Source organism: Pelophylax lessonae, assembly GCF_965119305.1.
Source record: "Pelophylax lessonae genome assembly, chromosome: 3".
Taxonomy (NCBI): Eukaryota; Metazoa; Chordata; class Amphibia; order Anura; family Ranidae; genus Pelophylax; species Pelophylax lessonae.
In genome coordinates, this window is record NC_138770.1 from 664,179,683 (window position 1) to 664,206,101 (window position 26,419).

General features: G+C 45.6%; 1 protein-coding gene across 7 annotated transcripts in view; it reads left to right on the forward strand.

Annotated features, from left to right (window-relative positions):
* The window catches only part of PLCB4 (phospholipase C beta 4), a 608,938-nt gene that overhangs the window by 207,943 nt on the left and 374,576 nt on the right, over positions 1–26,419 (forward strand). For all 7 annotated transcript variants that reach the window (XM_082250179.1, XM_082250184.1, XM_082250183.1 and 4 more), the window contains one exon: positions 9,614–9,672. The gene's annotated coding sequence lies outside the window, so the exon portion shown is untranslated. The remainder of the gene's footprint in view (positions 1–9,613; positions 9,673–26,419) is intronic.

The following is a 26,419-nucleotide window of genomic DNA, read 5'->3' on the forward strand; positions in this document are numbered from 1 at the left end:
TGCATTAGACTTGTTTGCTACCTGCCCTGACCTTGGAACTGTTTCTGGACTATGCTTGCCCAGTACCTGTCTTAGCACTGCCCCAGGATTCTGCAAGCAGTCACTGTCTACTGCCTGACCAGCCTGGAGACTACAGATACCTTTCTTTGTCTCATTCAGTTAGTCCCAGTGCCTTCTGGCCAGAAACTATAGCATTGTGTTCTAACTAAGAGTTGAGGACAATGGGCAACCAAGAACCAGTATGCTTGCTTGCCCTAAGGGGTTGCTTTAGGTAGAAGGAACACAAGTTATTATGGTTCCTGACAAAGGCATCAGGTTGTGTGTTAAAGTCCCTATACAGACCCAAGCTCACAGGCCTTGGCATGGTCATTTCAAACACTCTCCTTGTGTTGGTTTGCATGGCTACACTGCGTGTGTAGCTGTTAATTTAAATGGAAGGAGCCCTTCTCTGTCTCCTGGGTGAAGCCCTGAACAATACTCAGTACCCTAATATGAGGCTTGTACACACCTGCACAATCAGTGTGATGGTTGTCATCAAAACATTGACCTAGGGCTGGAGGCTTCATACCACCCAGTACTCTACAAAGCCTCTGGGCTCAAGGACTGTGACTGGGATTTGCCTAGAAAAAAAAAAACAGAAAATCCTTCATACCAGCTAACTTTGACAAAACGCTCTTGTCTCTCTAAGGCACTTACCGACGCATACTCAATGAGTCTCCTGTTTGCCCCTTTTCCAGGGGTGTCCTCTCTTCCTCTATCCCCCCTTGAACTTTCACCCCTCTATCTTTTGTGTCTATTCTCTCTTCTCTCCTCTTTGTGCCATATATCTCACAGGCTTTCCCCAGCCCCAGTGCCTTGCAGACCTGGATATTGTCACAGACAGAGCTGGTTACTGAATATGTTTAGGTACCCCATGGGCCAAGGTTATTGAAGCATTTTCTTGCCTCCCATAACAGACCAGCCTTGTAGCCACTCCTATTCCGAACCTCCAGGGCCTCCTAGCCCCAACATCTCTGGCTGCATATCCTGGGCTGTTTACCTCCCCTGTCCTTAATATTAAGACTCTGTTGTTCTATTGTGGCCTATTTTGTTTGCACTGTTATGTAACATTGTTATATCCCTATATTGTTTGGTTATGCCACTACCTTCTAGATGTACCACTGATGCTGCACTGTGATCCCTTTCATTTTTGGAACACCTCATGTTTGGAAACTTCATGTTATACTCGTTGCCTTTAAATAAAATTTCTCTTACGTCCTCCGACAGTCGCCGCCTCTTCATATTCGTCACATATGGGGTATTAGACTTTGCTCCGAAGGAGTAGCTAGGCAACAGAATATGTTAACATTAAAGCTTTTAACATATCCCACCCTCAAGGGGTGGTCCCCTCAGTCAATACCCTCCTACTTCCTGCAATCATATCTCAGTTTCAATGTCTAGCTTGTCAGGAGTGGCTGGCTCTCTCTGTGCTGGGGCTTTGTGCCCCAGACTCTTTTTTCTTTTTTGAATTTTTGTTTGAGTTTTCTCTCTACCTTTACTTAGCTGTTCTTTTTATCAGTGTTAGTTAGTTCTTCGGATGAAGAGGATCATGCGGGCTGGGTCTCGGGCTGATCCCCCTGGTCGCAGGTCGTGGGTCAGTGGCTTCCCAGCCTGCCATCGAGCGTTCAGCCAGGTAACGCTCCTGGCACAGTGAACGACCCATCCCTGTTCGGTGCAGGGATGATTGGTGAGGTGGCTACCTCACTGGACGCTGTGCGGTTTCTTAACCCTCATTCTGTGCGTCTTGTATGCGACTCTCCCTGCCTCATGTGCAGCGGCTTGTTCGCCTGTGCGGGTCCCCCACGCCATTGTGAGGTAAGTGTATCTATGTGGGGACCTGTCTGTCTGGGGGGGTGTCAGTCTAGGACTGTGTAACCTGCCTCTGTTCACACTGTTTGTCTCCCTATCACTTGGCTGCATGCTGTGGGCTGCAAGGGGGGGGGAGCTGTGTGACACTGTGTGTGTCAGCCTTGTCAGTGTGAGAAGCTGTGTGCTGTGGGGCATGTTTTGGGCATGTTTGGGCACTATACAGCGATCGCTGCGGCGATCTGACATGTTTTTTTATGCATGGATGACATGTGTGCATTACTGTACTGTGGAGCGGCGGTTTCGGCGCCAAACGGCGCCATTTTGCCTACACTCGCTCCGGCCGCATGTTCTACATGCATGGCGGCCATTTTCTTGTAGCCTCCCATAGGCTTTCATAGAGTGCCCTGGCAGCATCACTTCCTCTTCTCCAGGAACACCGATAGAGGCAGCAGCAGCGGCGAGGGTCTCCTCAGGTTATATCCTTCTTATCCATTGCCTGTGTCAGTTTTATTGTCCCTGTGGGGGTCTCATTGTGCTTATGTGTGGTGCGGTGGGCTGCGCTCGCCGCGCTTGTTAAAGGGGCAGTTAACCCTTTATTATCCGGCATTTGTAATAGGGGCAATGGATTCTCAGGAGGGCAAATTTCCTACCGCCTTGGTGGAAAGCCAGGGGACCGCTGTTTCCCCCCCAGGGGGGGATTTAGCCACTATTGTGGCTGGCCTTGCTGCTCAGGTGCAGATGCTGGTGGCTGCTCAATCTACTAAAAGACCCAGAGTTTCTCTTTCCTCTGATTCTGAGGGTGAAGGTGATGGGGCTGTTATGGCGGGGGCCTCCTTATCGGGGTCCCGCTCCTCCCTGGATGTAGTGGGGTCCGAGGTGGAGGCTGAAGTTGAAGGGGTTGATAATTCTCCCCCTGGCTCGCCTGAAGAGCTTGCAATCATGGATGAATTGATTGCTTCCATAAAACAAACGCTGCGTTTGCAGGATGAAGTGTGTCCCCCCCGCTGCCTTGGCGGCTTATGGGACGCAGAGAAAATGCAGGACGCCGCAGGTTTTTCCCTGCAATGATGATTTTCAGCGCGCTGTTAAGGAACAATGGCGCAATCTGCGCAAACCTTTTGCTGTACCAAGTAGGTTCAAGCTGCGTTATCCTTTCTCGCCTTCCACTGATGAAAGGTGGTGTGTGCCACCCCCAGTGGATCACGCAATTGCGGTTTTAAACAAATCCACTGCGATTCCTGCAGAGGATTCCCCTGTGTTCCGTGATGCCACGGATAGGAGATTGGAGTCTCTTGCCCGTCATACTTATTCTGTTACGGGTTCTATGCTTAAGGCTCTGTTTGCCTCTCTCATGGCGGCCCAGGCGGTCGCAAGTTGGACGCAGATGCTTAGGCGCGTCCTAGTGGCCGATTCGGCCTCGCCGGCGACCCTGGATATGGTGGATCAAATCCACCAGGGTGTCATGTATCTGTGTGATGCGGACTTGGACCTAGTCCCGTTGGCTGCACGTGTGCACAGCGTGGCGGTGTTGTCTCGCCGTCTGGTTTGGTTGAAATGTTGGTCGGTGGACCAGTCTTCACGTAAGACCTTAGCCAATCTGCCTTATGATGGGTCTCGCCTTTTTGGGGAGTCCTTGGATGTGTTGATTAAGGGGATCACCGGAGGTAAGAGCACTCTCTTGCCCCATTTCCCCAAGGCTAAGGGGGCTTCTGGGAAGAAGCATGCTAATTTTCGGCCCCCTCAGGGGTCCTTTCGTGCCTTTCGGTCGCACTACAAGGGCAAACCGTTCAAAGGTCAGGGCTCTCAGAAGAAGCCCTGGTCTGGAAAACAGAAGTCCGGTCAATCCGGATCCGCAGCCCATAACAGTGCGGCCTGAAGGGGCGCCCTCACCCAGTTTTGGGGTGGGGGGACGCTTGCTTGGTTTTCTTCAGCCCTGGTTGGCCCGCGTGCGGGACAGATGGGTTCAGGAGATCGTTCGATCTGGTTACAAGATCGAGTTTCTCTCTCGGCCGGAGAGCAGATTTTTTCCCTCAAATCTTCAACTGTCTCCAGAGCGTTTACAGGACCTGCACCTGGCGGTGCGGGACCTGAGGGCTCAGGGAGTGGTAGTTCCGGTGCCTCATCGGGACAGATTTCGGGGGTTTTATTCCAATCTGTTCACCGTGCCCAGAAAGGAGGGCAAGGTTCGTCCAATTCTGGACTTGAAGGCTCTGAACCGCTCTGTGTGGGTTCGCAAGTTCCGCATGGAATCCCTGCGGTCGGTGGTGGCTGCCCTGGTTCCGGGGGAATTCATGGCCTCCATCGATTTGAAGGATGCGTATCTTCACATCCCCATTTTCGAGGGTCACCAGAGGTACCTTCGATTTGCCATTGCGGAGGATCACTACCAGTTCGTGGCGTTGCCTTTTGGTCTCGCCTCGGCTCCGCGGGTCTTCACCAAGGTGCTTGCACCGGTTCTGGCATTATTGAGGGCCCAGGGCATTTCTGTCCTGGGGTATCTGGACGACATTCTGGTTCGGTCTGCGACCAGCCAGGGTCTGGAGAAGGACCTGTCTGTCACGATGCAAACTCTGCAGGAGTTTGGTTGGACGATAAATTTTCCAAAGTCGACACTGAGTCCGTCGGTTCGTCTTCCCTACCTGGGAATGATTCTGGACTCGGTGCAGGCGAAGGTCTTCCTGCCGGAAGACAAACTCAGAACTCTTCAGGAGGAAGTCAGGTCCCTCAGGGACGTTCCGCACTCGTCTCTGCGGACGTGCATGAGATGTCTGGGATTGATGGTCTCGGCCTTCGAGGCGATTCCCTTCGCCCAGTTTCACACGCGGGGTCTCCAAGCGGAGATCCTGTCCATGTGGGACGGGCGACCTCAATCTCTGGATCTTCAAATCTCGTTGAGTCATCGCACCAGAAGAGACCTTCTGTGGTGGCTCCAGTCCCCGATGGTGTCCGGGGGCAAGTCGTTTCGTCCTATCTCGTGGACGGTAATCACCACGGATGCCAGCCTGTCGGGCTGGGGTGGTGTGCTGGGCGTTCTGTCAGCCCAGGGGACTTGGTCGGAGGGGGAGTCCTCCCTTCCGATCAACATTCTGGAATTGCGTGCGATAAATCTCTGTCTTCATCGCTGGACGGACCGGCTGCAGGGCTGCCCGGTTCGGGTGCAGACGGACAATGCCACGGCGGTGGCCTACATCAACCCCCAAGGGGGCACCAGGAGTGCCCGAGCGGCTCGAGAAGTGGCCGACATTCTGTCTTGGGCCGAGACTCATGTCCCGGCGATAACGGCGGTGCACATCCCGGGGGTGGAGAACTGGCAGGCGGACTATCTGAGTCGCCAGACCCTGGATCAGGGGGAATGGTCTCTCCACCCGGCTGTCTTCCAGATGTTGTGCGCGAAGTGGGGTCTTCCAGATGTGGACCTGTTCGCGTCTCATCTTAACAACAAGGTGAGAAGGTTCGTGGCAAGGACGCGCGACCCTCGGGCAGACGCGTCGGACGCGTTAGTGGCCCCGTGGCATCAGTACAGGCTGATGTACGCGTTTCCACCGATTCAGTTGCTGTCCAGGTTCCTTCGCAGGTTGCACTCGGAACGCAGCACGGTGATTCTTGTGGCACCGGACTGGCCTCGCCGGTCCTGGTACGCAGACCTCGTGAATCTGGCGGTCGACGCCCCGTGGCGTCTGCCTCTTCGAGACGATCTCCTGTCTCAAGGACCGATATACCATCCTGCTTTACAGTCGCTGGCTTTGACGGCCTGGCTGTTGAGACCGAGGTCCTGAAGGAGAAGGGTCTCTCCCCAGAGGTCGTTCATACCTTGATCAACGCGAGGAAGTCTTCCTCGGGGAAGGTTTATTACCGTACTTGGAAGGCCTATTTTGCCTGGTGTGAGTCCAGGGGGTTTTCACCCCGCACGTACTCGGTTTCCCGAGTGCTGTCCTTCCTTCAAACGGGTGTCGATCAGCGTTTGGCGCTGGCTACGATAAAGGGTCAGGTGTCTGCGCTGGCCGTTCTGTTTCAACGTCCCGTGGCTTCCAACTCCTTGGTTGGCACCTTTGTTCAGGGAGTGCGGCATCTGGTTCCTCCTAGGAGGGATCCTCTGCCCCCTTGGGACTTGAATCTCGTTCTATCTGTGTTACAACGTGCTCCTTTTGAACAGATCAGGGAGATCTCGTTGTCTATGTTGTCCAAAAAGGTCACCTTTTTGGTTGCGATCACTTCGGCTCGCAGAGTGTCGGAGCTGGCGGCTTTGTCCTGCAAGTCTCCGTATCTGGTTGTTCATTTGGATAAGGTGGTCTTGCGACCTAATCCTTCTTTTCTTCCGAAGCGAGTTTCGGAATTCCATCTTAATGAGGATATTGTCTTGCCTTCGCTGTGCGCGAAGCCTAAACATCCAAAGGAGGTGAGATTGCATTCTTTGGATGTTGTTCGGGCGATAAGGGTTTACCTTAAATCGACTGAGTCTTTTCGAAAGACGGACTCCTTGTTTGTTCTTCCAGAGGGTCCTCGGAAGGGCATGGCGGCGTCGGCCTCTACCATCGCCAAATGGATCAGGCAGACCATTGAACAGGCCTATGCTTTGCAGGGGAAGGTTCCCCCTGTGCCTGTGAAGGCGCACTCTACTAGATCTTTGAGTACGTCTTGGGCCTGTCGTCATGGGGCTTCTGTAGCCCAGGTGTGTAAGGCGGCGACCTGGTCAACCGTGCATACTTTCACAAAATTCTACAAAGTAGATGTTCAGGCATCGGCGGATGCTTCCTTTGGCCGCAAGGTTCTTAGTGCGGCAATTCCCTAGGGTCCCTTGTTGGGGACCTCTGGCTGTTGGGATAAGTTTTTTATCCCCTGGTTATTTGTCTTTTCCTGGGTTGTTGTTCCTGTTGAGCACTTGTTTTTCCTGTAGCCCAGCTGGTTTCCTTCCTTTGGTAAGGTTCCTTTCTTTGATGCGGAGACTGCGTTGCCTTTCGGCGCGGATGCGTTTCCCACCCCTCATGTTTGCACTGCTTTGGGACGTCCCCATATGTGACGAATATGAAGAGGCGGCGACTGTCGGAGGACGTAAGAGAAAACGGAATTTTTGTAAAATCTTACCTGTAAAATTCCTTTCTCTGAGTCCTCTGACAGTCGCCGCCCCCGCCCCTCTTTTGGGGTTTGGTTGTATACTCTACTGCTATTCCACTGAAACTGAGATATGGTTGCAGGAAGTAGGAGGGTATTGACTGAGGGGACCACCCCTTGAGGGTGGGATATGTTAAAAGCTTTAATGTTAACATATTCTGTTGCCTAGCTACTCCTTCGGAGCAAAGTCTAATACCCCATATGTGACGAATATGAAGAGGCGGCGACTGTCGGAGGACTCAGAGAAAGGAATTTTACAGGTAAGATTTTACAAAAATTCCGTTATTTGAAAAATGAAAAAACAGAAAATCCAGTTTCCATCATATAATACATGTATTCTCAACCTGCATGGGTGAGAACCTTGGGTGACACTGAGTCCTCTTTACACTAAGAAATGCAGTAGCTCTGTTACACCAAGTGCAGGGTACACACTGTTCAAAGCATATGTGTGTGAGCCGCTCAGGCTGTATGGAATTGAAGTCCTATGCCCACCACTGTGAGTGCTGGCCGGGAAGGGAGCTCGTCTATGCTGTAGGCAATAGTAGAGAGTGATAGGTGTCTCGGAAGCTGCACATCAAGTCAAGACCTGCTGTATGATGGTGAATGGCAGTCCCAGCCTGGACCCCCCGCCAGGCCATGCCATTAATGCTTTTTACTCTGCCCACCATGAGTAAGCTCTGGTTGGAGGAGTGAAACATGTTGGGGGCATGGCCTGGCAGGGTTCCAGGCTGAGACTGCCATTTACCATAATACAGCAGGTCTTGACTTAATGTGCAGCTCCTGGGACACCTATCACTCAAGTCAAGACCTTCTGTATGATGGTGAATGGCAGTCCCAGCCTGGACCCGCGCCAGGCCATGCCATTAATGCTTTTTACTCCACCCATCATGAATAAACTCTGGTGGGAGGAGTGAAACATGTTGGGGGCATGGCCTGGCAGGGTTCCAGGCTGAGACGGCCATTCACCATCATACGGCAGGTCTTGACTTAATGTGCAGCTCCTGGGACACCTATCACTCAAGTCAAGACCTTCTGTATGATGGTGAATGGCAGTCCCAGCCTGGACCTCCCCCACCAGGCCATGCCATTAATGCTTTTTACTCCACCCACCATGAATAGGCTCTGGTGGGAGGAGTGAAACATGTTGGGGGCATGGCCTGGCAGGGTTCCAGGCTGAGAATGCCATTTACCATAATACAGCAGGTCTTGACTTAACGTGCAGCTCCCTAGACACCTATTACTCTGTACACATTGAGCATCTTCACTCTGCAGGTCTTCAGCAGCTTCATTGTGCACCTCACTATTAGAGAATCTTCTCCACTGGAATGCAGTAGGTTTAACTGGTGTAATATTTGGGCACAGGGAAGGGGGAGATGGCTAGAATATCTGAGGCTCATGGGTTCATACAGCTTGAGCTGTGCTACTGAACACTGCATCATTTTAGGTGAAGCCAGAGTGTTTTATTAATTATAAGTTCCCACATCTAATCTAAATCTGCTGTAGGACATTAGATAATTGCAGAAAAGTGAGCGTATATGCGTTACTTGTACACAGACATTACATTTAAGTGCTGTAATTGATGAAAACCTTTTAAAGTATTGAGCAGTCCTACAGTTCTACACTCGTAATTGTTACTATTTTATCTAAATAAAAAAAAAACAAGGAGATCTAAGAATAATGAAGGATAAATGCAAGTTCATTCTCTAAAGCTGGCCATAGAAATGGAGAGGATCATTCTCCATGCTGACCAATTTTGAGCAGATTCGGTGACAATCTCTTGTCTGGAGGCGCATGCAGGCAATGTCAACCGAGAGATCTTTGGGGGGAAATAGTGATTGAAACGGGTTGGAAACATTGTCCTAAAAAGGTCCGCTAATGCTGAAGGTGTCAGTATGTTCCTTATTCTTCTCTGCTGCATGGCATCAACATAAAGACTCATGAGAGTTAATGCATAAGCTTTTACCAAGGTCTATACGGTTGGTCCTGATTGTGTTTCAGCAAGTAAAGTATGGCTAAACCCAAAAACGAAAATTGTGTATGTTTCAGTTTACCAGTCCTAGCTTTCTTTTTTTCATCCTAAGTACATCTTCGGCAAGTACGAAAAATACCAGTTGATCCCACCTCCTGCCTTATCCTCCAACCTTCACCTCCTCCCTGAGCCACTATTCCCCTCCCCCCCCCCCCAAAAAAAAAGAGATATACAAAACTTTTTCCCCAAGGACCTTCTGGCAGGTCCGCTGACATTGTAGGTGCTTCCTCTACTCCAGGGATCTTCAAAATACGGCCATCCAGCTGTTGCGGAACTACACATCCCATGAGGCATTGTAATACTCTGACATTCATAGACATCGCTAGCCATGATGGGAATTGTATTTCCTGAACAACTGGAGGGCCATAGTTTGGAGACTCCTGTTCTACTCCTTCGCCAGTGGCGGTGGGCAGTCCTTACTTCTGCCCTTAATAGAGCAGCAATCAGTGGCACAGTTTAGTAATTTTCTGAACCTAGATTGTCAGGCCACCTAATGCTCTTCTAATGCTCATCTTTCTGGTACCTCAAAGTCTCTTCTAATAGAAATAAATATTTAATTTTCAACTTATTTTTAGAAACATTTTCAAAGTTTACTCATTTTCTTTTATCTCTGTTTTTTTTTTTTAGGGTATTCTGTGATGGAATGCAAAAAGGTCCCCACAAATAACCGTTGAAGAAGAGAAAAGGTAAGCCAAATGTTCTCACTACAGCGGGACTCACGCCAAAGTGTTTCTTGAGTTCTAGCTTTAGTTGGTGTAAAGAAGGGTTGGAATGTTTTTTTATTTTATTTATTTATTTATTTTTTTATGCTTTGTAATAATTCTCACTGTCTACCCCAGACACAAAACAGAAAGTAAGATGATATTTACCCGAAACGAGCATGGGTTGCACAGAGGCTTAGTGGTTAGCACGCTGACTTTGCAGCTCCAAGGTCCACAGTGCAAATCCCAACTAGGACACTACTACCTCGTTTCCACTGAGCGGATCGGTTCGGGTCGGTTTGGTACGGTACGCTATTTTGAGTGTTACCATTCTGAAAGTGGCCCATACAACCGAAACGAGCATGGGTTGCACAGAGGCTTAGTGGTTAGCACCCTGACTTTGCAGCTCCAAGTGCAAATCCCAACTGTGTATCCCAACCAGTGACTTTGCAGCTCCAAGGCCATCATTCATATACAGAAATCTATTGATTAGTAAATTGATTACTAAAAATTTACTTAGATTTTTTTTTTTTATTAAAATATTTACGGTGCCATCATCCATATACAGAAATATATCGATTAGTATATTGATTACAAAAAATGTACTTAGATGTTTTTTTTTATTACAATATTTACAGTGCCAGCATCCATATACAGAAATATATTGATTAGTAAATTGATTACAAAAAATGTACTTAGATGTTTTTTTTTTTATTAAAATATTTACAGTGCCATCATCTATATACAGAAATATATCGATTACTAAATTGATTCCAAAAAATGTACTTAGATGTTTTTTTTTTTTATTAAAAAATTACAGTTCCATCATCCATATACAGAAATATATCGATTAGTAAATTGATTACAAAAAATGTAATTAGATATATTTTTTTTTTTATTAAAATATTTACAGTACCATCATCCATATACAGAAATCTATCGATTAGTAAATTGATTACAAAAAATGTAATTAGATGTTTTTTTTTTTATATTTACAGTGCCATCATCCATATATAGAAATATATCGATTAGTAAATTGATTACAAAAAATGTAATTAGATGTTTTTTTTTTTTTATTAAAATATTTACAGTGCCATCATCCATATACAGAAATCTATCGATTAGTAAATTGATTACAAAAAATGTAATTAGATGTTTTTTTTTTTTTTATTAAAATATTTACAGTACCATCATCCATATACAGAAATCTATCGATTAGTAAATTGATTACAAAAAAATGTACTTAGATGTTGTTTTTTTTTTTTGTTTTATTAAAATATTTGCAGTGCCATCATCCATATACAGAAATGGAAGGGATAATGTAAATAAAACAGTGTGTGTTTAGTATCACTTTAAGTACTTTAAAGTACTACAGACTATACACTTTTCTACAAGCAGTGCTAACTACAAAGCATTGTTTTTTTTTTTTTTTCTTTTACCTTTTCACTCCCAACTTCACAGAAGGTTAAAAATAACTTCCCATCAACCTTGCCAATTTGCAATCAAAAACTTGTAGCCGATTTTGGAGTTCTGTCAGATATTGTTCGTTGGAGTGAATGACCCTACAAGGTGGTGTCAGTGATAAGATTGATTTTAGAGCTGTTATTTTTCGAAACAAATGCCAACCTTGAATCTTCTGCACAACAGACAATACAAAATGAAAAAGCAGACAACAAATTGGATGCAATTTTTAAAAAAAATTAGGGATCTGTCTGTAAATTCACTTTAATACTATTACATTTTTTTTATAGTGTTTTACTACTTCTATTCCCTAGCCTTTGTTATTATATAATTTTGTTGATGATGCTAAGCTTAAACGCTGCTTTCAAATTTGTTTTATTTGCTTTATTTTCTCTCTTTTATAGAAGGCCCCCATTTATTATGGAAGGCCCCATTTATTATGGAAGGCCCCATTGGAGGCCCCAAATTACTAATTAGCCAAAATCCCGTAATTTTCTATTATGCCTATTCCCACCTGAGCATAGTGTCGCTTGAAGCTTGTGGCTTGGAAAAGTACATGAGCTATGAGCTTCATGTGTTTTCAGCTCTGATGAAGGGGGCATGTTCCTCGAAACAAGTCAGCTGGTAATTCTATCCTCTATCCTCTACATTTTGCAGCTTGAAGCCCCAAAATGCTAATCAGCCAAAATCCTGTAATTTTCTATTATGCCTATTCCGACCTGAGCATAGTGTCGCTTGAAGCTTGTGGCTTGAAAAAGTACATGAGCTATGAGCTTCATGTGTTTTCAGCTCTGATGAAGGGGGCATGTTCCTCGAAACAAGTCAGCTGGTAATTCTCTCTTCTATCCTCGACATTTTGCAGCTTGAAGCCCCCCAAAATGCTAATCAGCCAAAATCCTGTAATTTTCTATTATGCCTATTCCCACCTGAGCATAGTGTCGCTTGAAGCTTGTGACTTGGAAAAGTACATGAGCTCATGAGCTATGAGCTTCATGTGTTTTCAGCTCTGATGAAGGGGGCATGTTCCTCAAAACAAGTCAGCTGTTAATTCTACCCTCTATCCTCGACATTTTGCAGCTTGAAGCCCCAAAATATTTATCAGCCAAAATCCTGTAATTTTCCGTTATGCCTATTCACACCTGAGCATAGTGTCGCTTGAAGCTTGTGGCTTGGAAAAGTACATGAGCTATGAGCTTCATGTGTTTTCAGCTCTGATGAAGGGGGCATGTTCCTCGAAACAAGTCAGCTGGTAATTCTACCCTCTATCCTCGACATTTTGCAGCTTGAAGCCCCAAAATGCTAATCAGCCAAAATCCTGTGATTTTTTATTATGCCTATTCCCACCCGAGCATAGTGTCGCTTGAAGCTTGTGGCTTGGAAAAGTACATGAGCTATGAGCTTCATGTGTTTTCAGCTCTGATGAAGGGGGCATGTTCCTCGAAACAAGTCAGCTGGTAATTCTATCCTCTATCCTCTACATTTTGCAGCTTGAAGCCCCAAAATGCTAATCAGCCAAAATCCTGTAATTTTCTATTATGCCTATTCCCACCAGAGCATAGTGTCGCTTGAAGCTTGTGACTTTCAAAAGTACATGAGCTCATGAGCTATGAGCTTCATGTGTTTTCAGCTCTGATGAAGGGGGCATGTTCCTCAAAACAAGTCAGCTGTTAATTCTACCCTCTATCCTCGACATTTTGCAGCTTGAAGCCCCAAAATATTTATCAGCCAAAATCCTGTAATTTTCCGTTATGCCTATTCACAACTGAGCATAGTGTCGCTTGAAGCTTGTGGCTTGAAAAAGTACATGAGCTATGAGCTTCATGTGTTTTCAGCTCTGATGAAGGCGGTATGTTCCTCGAAACAAGTCAGCTGGTAATTCTATCCTCTATCCTCAACATTTTGCAGCTTGAAGCCCCAAAATGCTAACCAGCCAAAATCCTGTAATTTTCTATTATGCCTATTCACACCTGAGCATAGTGTTGCTTGAAGCTCGTGGCTTGGAAAAGTACATGAGCTATGAGCTTCATGTGTTTTCAGCTCTGATGAAGGGTGCATGTTCCTCGAAACAAGTCAGCTGTTAATTCTACCCTCTATCCTCGACATTTTGCAGCTTGAAGCCCCAAAATGCTAATCAGCCAAAAATCCTGTAATTTTCCGTTATGCCTATTCACACCTGAGCATAGTGTCGCTTGAAGCTTGTGGCTTGGAAAAGTTCATGAGCTATGAGCTTCATGTGTTTTCAGCTCTGATGTAGAGGGCATGTTCCTCGGAACAAGTCAGCTGGTAATTCTATCCTCTATTCCAGTGTTTTTCAACGTTTTTACAGCTAAGGCACCCTTTAAAATTATGCACACTCTTGGGGGGCACCCCATTCTAAAATGTAAAAAAAAAAAACTAAAAATGTTACATAACCCAGCAACATCCACACACTCAACATTAGAGGTAATTTATTATTCCAAAGCACACTGCCACTGACTAGTATTCCAATGTTTCTCTTCTACCTCACTCAGCCAATATGACCCCGGTGCTGACGGAGAGGGGCAGGGAAGGGGGTGAACGAGGCGCCCAACAACTGGAAGGTTGTAATGGTGCACAATAAAAACCTCTGGCTTTGTGTAATTAAAAGGCAGGCTTGATCCACCCACTGGCTTGTATACAATGTTGGGGCAATTTTTAGGCATTTTGCCAAGGCATCTCCTGAAGAAACCTGTAGGCACCCCAAGGTGCTCAGGCACCCTGTTTGAAAAAGGCTGCTCTATCCTATCCTCTGGAAGGCCACTTCAGTTCCTGGGTTTATAGACAACACCAATTTTACCATTTGCTTTTGTGAGTATACACTCATTGAATTTTTTCTTATAAAAGTTTTGACGGTATTGCACTAGGCCAGTGATGGCGAACCTTGGAACCCCAGATGTTTTGAAACTATGTTTCCCATGATGCTCAACTACACTGCAGAGTGCATGAGCATCATGGGAAATGTAGTTCCAAAACATCTGGGGGGCCAAGGTTCACCATCACTGCACTAGGCTAAAGTGCTCATAGGTTTCTATGAGTTTTCTTTTTTTTTTGGAAGCACATGATTAGAGCCCGAGGCTCTAATTGGCTTCAAAAAGGTTGGGCTCGGGGTGCACAGCCCACCCACTTGTGACATTAGCGAATCAATATTCGCTATTGTCTTCCGGCTTCTCCTCCCAGCCAATCAGGACAGGAGGCAGATCTTAAGACCGGATTAGCCGGGAGGAGAAGCCTGGGAAGCCATGATAGTGGATGGGGTGAGTGCGGACCTGGCGGGGGGGGGGGGGGCGAGGTTGTTTGCCACTCCTCCCAAAAAATTGAGCACCAGCTGCCACTGGTGCTAGGACTACCTAGCATTGTGTTTCAGGATTACACAACACCTCCTGCTTTTCTCCAAACCAAGGGAGGTGTTTTGTAGTCCACTGAGATTGCAGAGAACAATGCTAACTGATTACAGTCCAGAATGAGAGCGTACGGGTGAGTATCAGCTCATTAGGTTTCTGGCAGGATCAACAGGTATATTTTGCCACTTATATTTACCACTTTTAATGGTATATTTAACAGACCAATGTGAATTTTGATGTCAAATTTCGATTTAGTTTTAGTCAGTCTTTTAACTAAAATGCCATTTTAGTCGTATTTAGTCATCTAAATTGTTTTAGTTTTAGTCATATTTTAGCCCTGTGAATTGCTTTATGCCTCGTACACACGCAACGATTATCGGCCGACCGATCGGCCGACTTTTGTCCAGTGTTGTTTTGTTGGTTGGAATGTTGCCTAGACTGCACACGAATTTTCTCGGCCAACAAAAACCAACTTCAGAAGTGATGTCATGTGTTGGTTTACTTTCCGTGTGTTTTTTCTTCTCTGAGCATGCCCAGTCTTGCTCATCAGATTTTCGTCTGCCGAAATCTGTACTGACTGACGGAAAATCGGCCGTTGTGTTGACGGCCAACAAAAATTTTATAGCCTGCACACCAGATTTTATTCGGCCGAAAAGTCGGAGTCGGTTGTCGAAAGCATCATACTAGCAAGCCGAAAATCGGCCGATCGGACGTTGGCCGAAAATTCACGGCCAACTATCGATGCGTGTGTACGAGGCATAATGCCTTAGTCGCATTTAGTTGGCTAAAATCTTCAGTACATTTGAGTCGACTGAAATCTAATGGGTTTTGTTACATTGTATTGCATTATTTATGTATTTCTCAAGAATTGTCAAACTCATTATATACTCCTGGAGAAAAAATCCAATAAGATGTTATTTTTTTCTGATATTAAAGTTTGAACATGCACTACAGGCACAGATTTTTTGTGATAAAGAACATCTTTATAAATAAATCCAAGTTTCATAAACAAACAAAAATATTGCTTTTTGACAAACAAAAGTGCAACTTTTGAATATTAAAAAAAAAAAAAAAAAAAAAAACTGTAAACTCTGTTGGCTGTAATGCCATTGTATGTATTACCTGAATATATTACTAATATTAAGATAAAAAATAGGAAAAGTATTTTTCCTAATTTTTTCTTTTTTTTTTCTTTTAGCAGCTTACGGTAGTAGATGCCCCTACTTATTCGTATATGGTAGTGCAATAGTGCAACACATGTTTAAACTTTAATGTGCTACTATTATAGGCTGGGGTAGGAATTGTGTTGCTGATTTAGAAAAGGCCAGCAGAGGGCGCAAAAGAGATAATGTGAATGAGTGTAATTTGTGGAACTGCATAGGAAAGGGAAAGGATTGATGGAAGCCTGCAAACTCTCAGCCAAAAAAGCTTGCCGAAAGAGTCAGGGGGCTGGGGCTTTAACAGGCAAGCGGAGCTCCGAGGAAAGTGGAAGTTCAGGTGGGTAGACCTCCATCACTCACGTTTTTGTTCCATTTTCGTTCGTTGACGAAAATTGGAATTGATTTTCGTCATAGTTTTTCGTCAATTGACCTTATTCCAATTTTATTTTCGTTTAGTCACTGAAAACACGCAGCTGACGTAAACTTTGACAAAAATATTTTCCTCTATGAAATTAACACTGTAACTGTATTGGGACTAGATATGAAAATATGGATTTTTAGGCACATGTATAAAAAAGTATCAAAATGTATTGGTACATAAGAACAACATACAATTTAAAAAAGAAGGAAACATTAATAACTTTTACATGAAAAGTGTAACACATAAACCCCAATAGCTATTGCGGTCATATACCCAAATCCCATAAGGGGATAGTGATAGAGAAATACCAAGAGCCCCTTCGGGGGATGTCTGGCATGGCCGCGGTGCAATATGGTGGTGATAGGAGTATCAGCTCAACATGTTTCGCAAAGCGGCTTCTTCAGGAGCATAACTCACCACTGAACATTATAAAAGCTGATGAATTAGGATAGTCGGTACATACATTGTGGATCCGCCGGGAGTGCAGTATGGCCAGCAAAGCTAGTAAGTGGACCCTTAAATTTTGATTTAAAATGTAGGGGGGTCCATGGAAGAAAAATAATCCCAGAAGTTCTTGGGGGTATCAGAGATACTTATTATTTGCTGGAAATTTCTTGGTAACAGATATCTCCACAGGCATCTGCAGTATTGATCATAATATTCCCAAAGAGGACTTAATATTGTGGCGAAGTGTAAGGTACTGCGCTTGGGGACTAAAAACATAAATGCAAAAGGGGGGAACCTCTGGGGGAATCAAGAATGGAGAAAGATCTGGTAGTCTTAGTAGAAGATAGACTAAGCAATAGCATGCAATGTCAAGCTGCAGCTTCCAAAGCTGGCAAATATTGGCATGCCTAAGGAAGGGTATGTAATCCAGAGATAAAACCAGGGCTTTTTTTTCTCCGAGAATAGGTGCAGGTACTCCCCTCTTCTGAGTCACCCCTTGTCTCCACCCCCTACCCACCTCCGAGCGCTGTCCTTTGGTTCCACCCTGTACCCACCTCCCAGTACCCCCCTTTTACTGAATACAGAACCAAGTATCATGTTGTGGTTCTAGGTCATTTTTATAGAATTTGTTAATGATAACTAGAAAAGGAATACAATAGATCCCCTGAAACTAGCAGCAATAGACCCCCCAACAATAGATCCCCCCAGCAACAATAAATCTTCCCCTGCAACAATAGAAAAAACTGTAAAATAAATCCCCTGCAATCAGCAACAATAGACCCCCAACAACAATAAATCCTCCCCTGCAACAATCGCCTCTCCCCCAATAAATCCTCCCCTGCAACAATAGATCCCCCCAACAACAATAGCCCCCCAGCAACAATAGTTCCCCCAAGCATCAATAAATCCTCCACTGCAACAGTAGCCTCCCCCCACAACAAAATGCCCTCCAGTAACAATAGATTCACCCCAGCAACAATAGATCCCCCAGCAGCCAGCATCAATAGGCCATTCAGCTCACCCCACTGACCCCAGCACCCCTTTGCCATTGCATACACTCAGACTGGAGGTGCCGGAACTGCGTTCCCCCGCGTTCCCGCTGAAAAAAAAGCCCTGGATAAAACTATAATCCTACCACTTTACAAAATTCTGGTCCGGCCACATCTGGAGTATTCTGTCCAGTTCTGGTCGCCAATCCTCAGAAAGGATGTGCTGGAACTGGAGAGAGTCCAAAGAAGGGCAACTAAGCTAATTAGGGGATTGGACGGCCTAAATTATGAGGAGCGTTTACAAGCGCTCAATTTATTCTCCCTAGAAAAGAGACGCCTGAGAGGGGACATGATAGCGATTTATAAATACCTCAACAGTGATCTCAGCATAGAAAAAAAAACGATTCAGTCGCAAGGAATGTAAGAGGACACGAGGTCATACAATGCGATTAGAGGAGAAGCGATTTAACCTTAGGCTACGCAAGGGGTTTTTTACAGTAAGGGCAATAAGATTGTGGAGCTCTCTTCCACAAATGGTGGTAACTGCGGAGAGTATGGCTACTTTTGAAAGACTCTTGGACGTACATCTCCAAGATCAAAACATTCAGGGGTATGGGGAATGAATACGTCCACACACACCTACACAGGTTGAACTGGATGGACTATTGTCTATATTCAACCACAACTACTATGTAACTATGTAATATGAAGTGGTATTAGATCCATGAAGTAATAATATGAATCTGATGGTGGATCCACAGTGCGCCCGCCATTCAATCCTATAGGGAATCCGCCGCCATAGCCGAATGTAATGTGCAATTCAAATCCTTCTATAACACTGTAACAGACAAAAAGGGGGCAAATAACAGAAGTGTATTGGTAGAGTTTATATACAACCTAATCGGAACAATCGGACGTATCTATAGGAAAAAAAAATAAAGAATATTATGTCCACTGAAATTTTTCTGACTTCCACCGTCCTTTAGGAGGAAGAAGGTTTGTTGCTTTTTTACCTTCATTGTTTTCCTCTTTAAAAGCGTCTGTCCATTGTGAGCGGATCTCCGGAGACCTAAATCTGCATAATCTGTTCATGTCACATAATCTGATCCAAACAAATATGGAAAAGATATTTATCAAGATGATTGCAGACCTGACCCAGTAAGAGCGCTTTGGGAGCCGAGCCCCGCGCGACCTTGTGGCAGAATGTAAACTATCTCAAGGGTACAACGGAGAGCGGTATTTATGGAGATCGCGGCTAATGCTCATGTCCCGAGCTTTTGCCAAGTAATCTTGCTAAGTCTGAATTCTGTCAATATTAACATAGGTCAGGACTGACTCTGAGAGCTTATATCAGGCAATTGTCCTTCAGAACACCTAATACGTAAAGGGACTGTGCCAATTGGTTATTGTGAAATACTTTGGGAGTTTTATAGTTTTTTATTGACATTTGTTTTTTTTTTTTTTTTGCAAGAGCACATTACTAAATGCAATAATAAAGCAAGCTCAAAAAAAAATTGGCCATTTCTGAAGAAAAAGGGCCCCAGGGCACAAGGCTCCTGACAGGGACTGGGGTACTCATGGTCCACCGAGCCAAAACCAGGCAGACCCCATTCTTCGGGGGACCTGTCGAGGCAAGGTCCACCAAATACTAGGTGGGGCTCCCCTGAGGCTGAGGCAAGGTGGGGTGTACTAGGTGAAGATCCCCTAAAGGGAGACCCCCATGGGAGGGGGAGAACCTGACCATTAGACCACGTGCCCTCCTCCCTAAGGCGTTCAGTGCAAATGTGAGGACCTACAACCTACTAATTGAGAGTGAATTGGTTTTTGTGAAATACTTTTGCAAATGTATAGTTATTTCACACCAGATGCAATAAAAAAGGGAAAACACAAAAAAAGTGCACAGGGTGTACACATGGTTCACCTCCAAAGAGGATGGACCCTGGCTATAAACTCCCAGAGCGCAACACTCTTGACAGGCACCAGAGTATTCATGGTCCACCCAGCCGAAACAAGGTGGACCCCCTTCTTTGGGACCGGCCGAGGCAAGGACCACCAAGTACTAGGTGGGGATCCCCTGAAGGGAGACCCCATAGGAGGGGGAGAACCTGACCATTAGACCATGTGCCCTCCCCCCTAAGGCATTCAGTGTAAGTCTGAGGACCTACACTCTTATAATCGGGAGTGAATGGGTATTGTGAAATACTTTGGCAAATGTATAGCTATTTGACACCAGATGCAATAAAAAAGCAAGCACACAAAAAAGTGCGCAGAGTGTACACATGGTCCACCTCCGAAGAGAAAGGACCCTCTAGGCTCTAAACCCCCAGGGCGCAGGACACTTGACAGGCACCAGAGAATTCACGGTCCACCCAGCCAAGACCAGGTGGTCCCCATTCTTCGGGGACCTGCCGAGGCAAGGTCCACCAAGTACTCGGTGGGGATCCCCAGAAGGGAGACCCCATAGAAGGGGGAGAACCTGACCATTAGACCACGTGCCCTCGTTAAGACATTCGGTGTAAATCTGAGGACCTACACCCTACTAATCGGGAGTGAATTGGTTAAATTAAAATACTTTGGCACTTTTATAGTTATTAGACACCAGATGCAATAAAAAAAGCGAGCACACAAAAAGTGCACAGGGTGTACACATGGTCCACCTCCGAAAAGAAGGTACCCTGGCCCTGAACCCCCAGGGTGCAAGACTCTCGACAGGCATTGGAGTATTCATAGTCCACCCAGCCGAAACCAGGCAGACCCTATTCTTTGGTTAATCTGCCGAGGCAAGGCTTGACCTGGACAGGAACATCTGGAAAGTAGGCTTGATCTGGACAAGACCACCCGGAAAGTAGGCTTGATCTGGACAGAAACATCTGGAAAGTAGGCTTGATCTGGACAAGACCACCCGGAAAGTAGGCTTTATCTGGACAGGACCATTTGGAAAGTAGGTTTGATCTGGGCAGGGCCGCTCGGAAAGTAGACTGGATCTGGGCAGGACCAACCAGAAAGTAGGTTGGATCTGAAGAGGACCATCTGGAAAGTAAGCTTGATTTGGGCAGGACCACCCAGAAAGTAGGCTTGATCTGGGTTAGACCACCCAAAAAGAGGGGATAATATGTGTGGGCCATGCCATGGGTTACAATGTCCCAGTGACTGGGATGAAATGTTGACAAGTGTGGCCCTGCAGGGGAAGGACGAAATATTTTGGGGAAGTTTCCCATTTCAGTCTCCAAGAGATAATATCTGATGGTTCAACCCACTGGTGCCCATCCAAAACAGAAGGACTAGTTCTTGGTAGAATTGGCCTTTATGTTAGCCATATGATAAAAGCTTCTGACTATCCCAGTGATCAATACACCCAATATGATTGTTGCTTGGACCGTGCCTTCGAGCAAGATCCTTATAGAATGGTATGTGTAGCATTTGCTTACCTTGGCTGTTTGTGTAGCAATTATCCAGCATGCCTAACTGACATCCCAGCCTTTAGCATACATATGCTGTCATTCTTCTTTCTTTAAACAATAAGCAATGACTTGAATTATACCTTTGGGTCACTATTGAAGCATTGGCCTCTGCTGTCGGAAAAGCAAAGTGCTAAGATTTTACTATACCGTGTACTAGCTGTCACTTTTAGTCACCCCGAGGTTCAGCATGTCTAAACTTAGCTCCTGGGCAGCCTAGAACTTATACCCAATGTGATATATGGTGGTGTTTCACTCAAGGTGTGGTCAGTGTTTTTCTGTCATGTTCAAAGCACCCAGGAAATATGTCCAAAACAACAAACAGGTTACGCTTGCAGGGGTGTTCAGCATTCCTCTCATACAGCAAAATAAATGCAACCTTCAACCGGCGCACTCTGCCAGTGCTGCCGCTCCAGCTTCACACTGCTGGCCCCTGTCTGATCCTCCAGATCGTCTCACCAAACTTTACCCTCTGAGTCCATCTCTTGCCCTCTCGCAGCTCTCTGCTGCACTGGCCCACACCCTGGCCTCTGGTAGGGGACCTCCAGTCTTCTGGGTGGAGCCCCCCAATCACTGCTTGGTCCTTGATTATGAAGGCTTTGCACACTGTCAAACAAGCCTACTGGTTCCCAATAAAACCTGGAACCAGGGTTAGAGGCTTCTTACCTGCCAAGACTCTTCAAAGACTCTAGACTACAGGACCCAATCTGGGTGTTACCAATCCTGGAGAAAACCAAAAGACCAATTCTCTCCATTTAAAACAGTCCTTCTGGAGCCCCTCAATCTGTATCAGTGAGAACCCTGTGTGCCATTTACTTCTTTTTACACAGCGGCAGGGCCTAGCATTATCAGACCAAGAGGAGGCCAGGGATGGTTATTATCCATGGGTGGCTTAAAGTGACATTGAAGGCTTCCATTTTTTTTTTAAATAAAATAATAAACATGGTATACTTACCAACTCACAGAACAGCCCTGATCCTCCGCTTTTCGGGTCCACCGCAGGCTCCTCCTCTTCGGAGAGTGCCCCCTTGGGAAGCCGCTTCCTGTGTGGGCACTCATGCGTATTTGCTCCTAAGCCACCTTGTCTGCATCCATTGACACCCCCTGGGTGGCTCCGCTCCTCGCCACAGAACTTGGCTCCTGCTGCTATCAATCTGCACAGAGTGGAGGGACAGAGCCGAGAGAGCATTGGCTCTCATGCACAGTGCTGGATCGTGAATAGGCTCAGGTAAGTACAAGGAGGTAAAGCAAAAAAATATAGTGCAGCGCTATCAAAATATGGTGCAACCCATACAAGTGTGAATATCAATAAAGTATTAAATGAATAACACTAGGTGAACATAAAGTCCATAAAGTGATAATGGTGAATCAAAAAAGCAAAAAAGTCCCAAAAAGGGGATGTCAAAGCGGAAGGCTTGAATCCCAAGGAAGAGACAGGAATACACCCGTGATGTATGTATCAAAGTGGCAGCTTAGCAGAAGCTAAGGCCTCCAACCTAATGGAATGGCCATACACGCTTAGATATCAATCCGAATGAATCGTATCCTTCATGGACCAGAAAGACCAGATGTATTCCACTATACCATATAGGATGTATGAACTCCAGAAGTAGTATCATGAATGTATAGGGGGAAATAAGGTGCACATAGCGTAATCCCGTTTTATGATACACACAAAGATTTATTTAAAATTGCACTTACAATGGATGTTTTGCATAAAGGCACATCAAAGACAGAAGACAAAACAGCGGCGCCCCGCGTGTGTGGAAGAGCCGGCGTCTAGGGGGCGTGACAGTCGTGCATCCGGTACCGCCCGACCGGTTTCGTCATACGTGACGTCGTCCGGGGGGTGGTTACCGGACGCTACCGTCACACCAATAATTTTATCGGTGTGACAGTATCGTTCGGTAACCACACCCCGAACGACGTCACGTATGACGAAACCGGTCGGGCGGTACCGGATGCACGACTGTCACACCCCCTAGACGCCGGCTCTTCCACACACGCAGGACGCCGCTGTTTTGCATTCTGTCTTTGATGTGGCTTCATGTAAACATCCATTGTAAGTGCAATTTTAAATAAATCTTTGTGTGTATCATAAAACGGGATTACGCTATGTGCACCTTATTTCCCCCTATACATTCATGATACAACGTCTGGAGTTTATACATCATATATGGTATAGCGGAATACATCTGGTCTCCCTGGTCCATGAAGGATACGATTCATTCGGATTGATATCTAAGCATGTATGGCCATTCCATTAGGTTGGAGGCCTTAGCTTCTGGTAAGCTGCCACTTTGATACATACATCACGGGTGTATTCCTGTCTCTTCCTTGGGATTCAAGCCTTCCGCTTTGACATCCCCTTTCTGGGACTTTTTTGCTTTTTTGATTCACCATTATCACTTTATGGACTTTATGTTCACCTAGTGTTATTCATTTAATACTTTATTGATATTCACACTTGTATGGGTTGCACCATATTTTGATAGCGCTGCACTATATTTTTTTGCTTTATACTGTCTGATTTACTATTAATCAAGTGCTTTCAGCTGATTTCACCATTATCATATCAACATAATTTATTTATTAACTCATTCTTAGCGCAGGATTTTTTTGATTTGTATTTAAGTACAAGGGGGTATTCTGCTATACAGAAGGTTTTTTACCCAAATGTATAGGATGTATTAAGGTAAAAAAGCCTTTAGGGTTTAGAACCACTTTGAGGCCCGTTAGGGAGATTTCTTAGTTAATTGCAAGCTGTTTTGGCCAGTAATCTTTCCATTCTGTAAATGTAGAAATATACACAATCTATGGCTTTTAGGTCATTGCATTTCCTTTACTTAACATTTCAGCCAACAGGGTAGCATCTGTGGTTTTCCTGGGTCCTTTTCATCACTGGTACTGGAAACCCAATTATGACTTCCTTTCCATCTGTTTTCTGGCACATTTTTGATACGCATCTTTCTTTGAAGTGCTAATTCTGAATTATTGATGAGGCTTTTTCAGTCAACAAACCATTTACATCCTTATTTCCCAAAGCAACGTCTGTGATGTCCAGTGACCACAAATTGTTGTACATCCTCTTTCTCACTTCATGCTGTAGGTTTTCCTGGATGAACGAATGAATACTGTTAAAAGAATAGAATATTGATTTAGATTAATGATACATTTATTACAGAATATTTTATAAATTTATAACATCGCAAATTGGGCAGAACTGGCCAAGATGCAGTGTGGAAACCATGTGAGGAGGTCACCAAATTGGCATTTAAGGGTTAAATTAAATGTACAAATGCTGAATATTGATCCACACAACAACAAAAAATTGTATTCGGCTGAAATTTAATTTTGTTAACCACTTTACCACCGGAGGATTTTGCTGTCTTCCGTCCAGGCCACTTTTTGCGATTCGGCGCTGTGCGACTTTAACTGACAATTGCGCGGTCGTACAACGCCAAAAGTTATTGCGTTTACTAACTAAGGGAAAGATTTCTGTCATTTTTGGTGTTTTTTTTTTTAACGCGTAATGGCGGTGATCTGCGATTTTTTTTGGGGGACTGCGACATTGCGGCAGACAGATCGGACCCTTGACTGACATTTTTGACACTTTTGGGGTTACCAGTGACATTACTGCAGTAATCAGTGCTATATATATGCACTGTTACTGTAAAAATGACACTGGCAGGGAAGGGGTTAATTTTATTGGAGAGGGAGGGGTTAATGTATGCCTGGTGCTTACTGACGTGTGGGGGGGGAGGTGACTGAGTGACAGAAGGACAGATCGGATGTCCAGCTATGCTGAACACTCCGATCTGTCAGTCCCTGTCACTATGGAGATCCGCCCGCTGTGTTTACACACAGTGGGCGGATCTCCAGACTCGATCCCCGACGATCGGGGCAGAGCAGCGGCAATCGCCGCTGCTCCTCCCCTGGCCCGACTCCCACTGTGAATGAAAACAGCGGGAGCGAGCCTCCGGCGGCGAGCGAGTGCCGCCCACAAGGGGCGGAGTCCAGCGACGTAGGTCTACGTCGCTGGACGGGATCGCGGCACTTTGCCGCAGTAGCCTCCATGTGAGCGGGGCTAAAGTGGTTAAATTCCAGCTTTACAGGAATACATAGTTATATATTTACATAGTTAGTGAGGTTGAAAAAAGACATCAGTCCATCCAGTTCAACCTATGATGTGTGTGTGTGTTTGCTGTTAACCGTACATTGTATACCCCTGTATGTTGTGGTCTCTAAGGTGCCCATCTAATAGTTTTTTGAAACTATCAATGCTCCCTGCTGATACGACTGCTTGTGGAAGAGAATTCCACATCCTTACCCGCTCTTACAGTGAAGAACCCCTTACGCATTTTAAGGTTAAACCGCCTTTCCTCAAGTTTTAGTGAGTGGCCACGTGTCTTATTGTATTCCCTTTCTCTGAATAGTTTGTTCCTTATGCTAGGGTCGCCAGTACAGTATTTGTACATTGATATCATATCCCCCCTCAATCGTCTCTTCTCCAGAGAGAATAAGTTCAGTGCTTGTAGTCTTTCCTCATAGCTGATGTCCTCCATTCCCCTAATTATTTTTGTTGCCCTTCTCTGGACTTTCTCCAGTTCCAGCACATCCTTCCTGAGGACCGGTGCCCAGAACTGGACAGCATACTCCAGATGTGGCCGGACCAGAGTCTTGTAGAGTGGGAGAATAATCTCTTTATTTCTGGAGTGAATCCCCTTTTTTATACATCCCAGTATTCTGTTGGCTTTGCTTGCAGCGGCTTGGCATTGCATGCCACTGCCAAGCCTGTTGTCTACCAGTACCCCCAAGTCCTTTTCCATCCTAGACTCACCCAGAGGTTCCCCCCTAGTGAGTAGCTTGCTTTCTGGTTTCTGGCCCCCAAGTGCATTACTTTACATTTTTCAACATTAAACCTCATCTCCGCCTGCCTGCCGAATCGCGGTAACATCGCGCAAAAAAAAAATCGCGGGACGCATGACGCCCCAAAGAAGCTCTTGTACCTTTTTTGGGCGTCATGCGTCCCGCTTTTTTTTTTTTTTTGCGCGATGTTACCGCAATTCGGCAGGCGGATCTCGCGGCAACATCGCACAGCGTTTGGGGTGCTATTGCAAATCACGGGCAACGCACAGGCGTCCCGCTATTTGCAATGATTTCCGGATCGCGGGCAGAATCGCAGTGATTCTGCCCGCGATCGCTACGCTGACATGTGAATGTAGCCTAAGGCTGCATTCACACTTGAGCGTAGCGTTTTTTACCGCGATTTGTACCGCAATTTTACCGCAATTTTTTCAGGCGTTTTTCATTGACATCTATCAAAAACGCTGGTAATCAGCCCAAAAAGAAGCTCATGTACTTTTTTCAGCTACAGGCGTTTTGCAAAACGCTCAGATGTGAACAGGGGCCATTTAAATGAATGGGGTTTTACTTG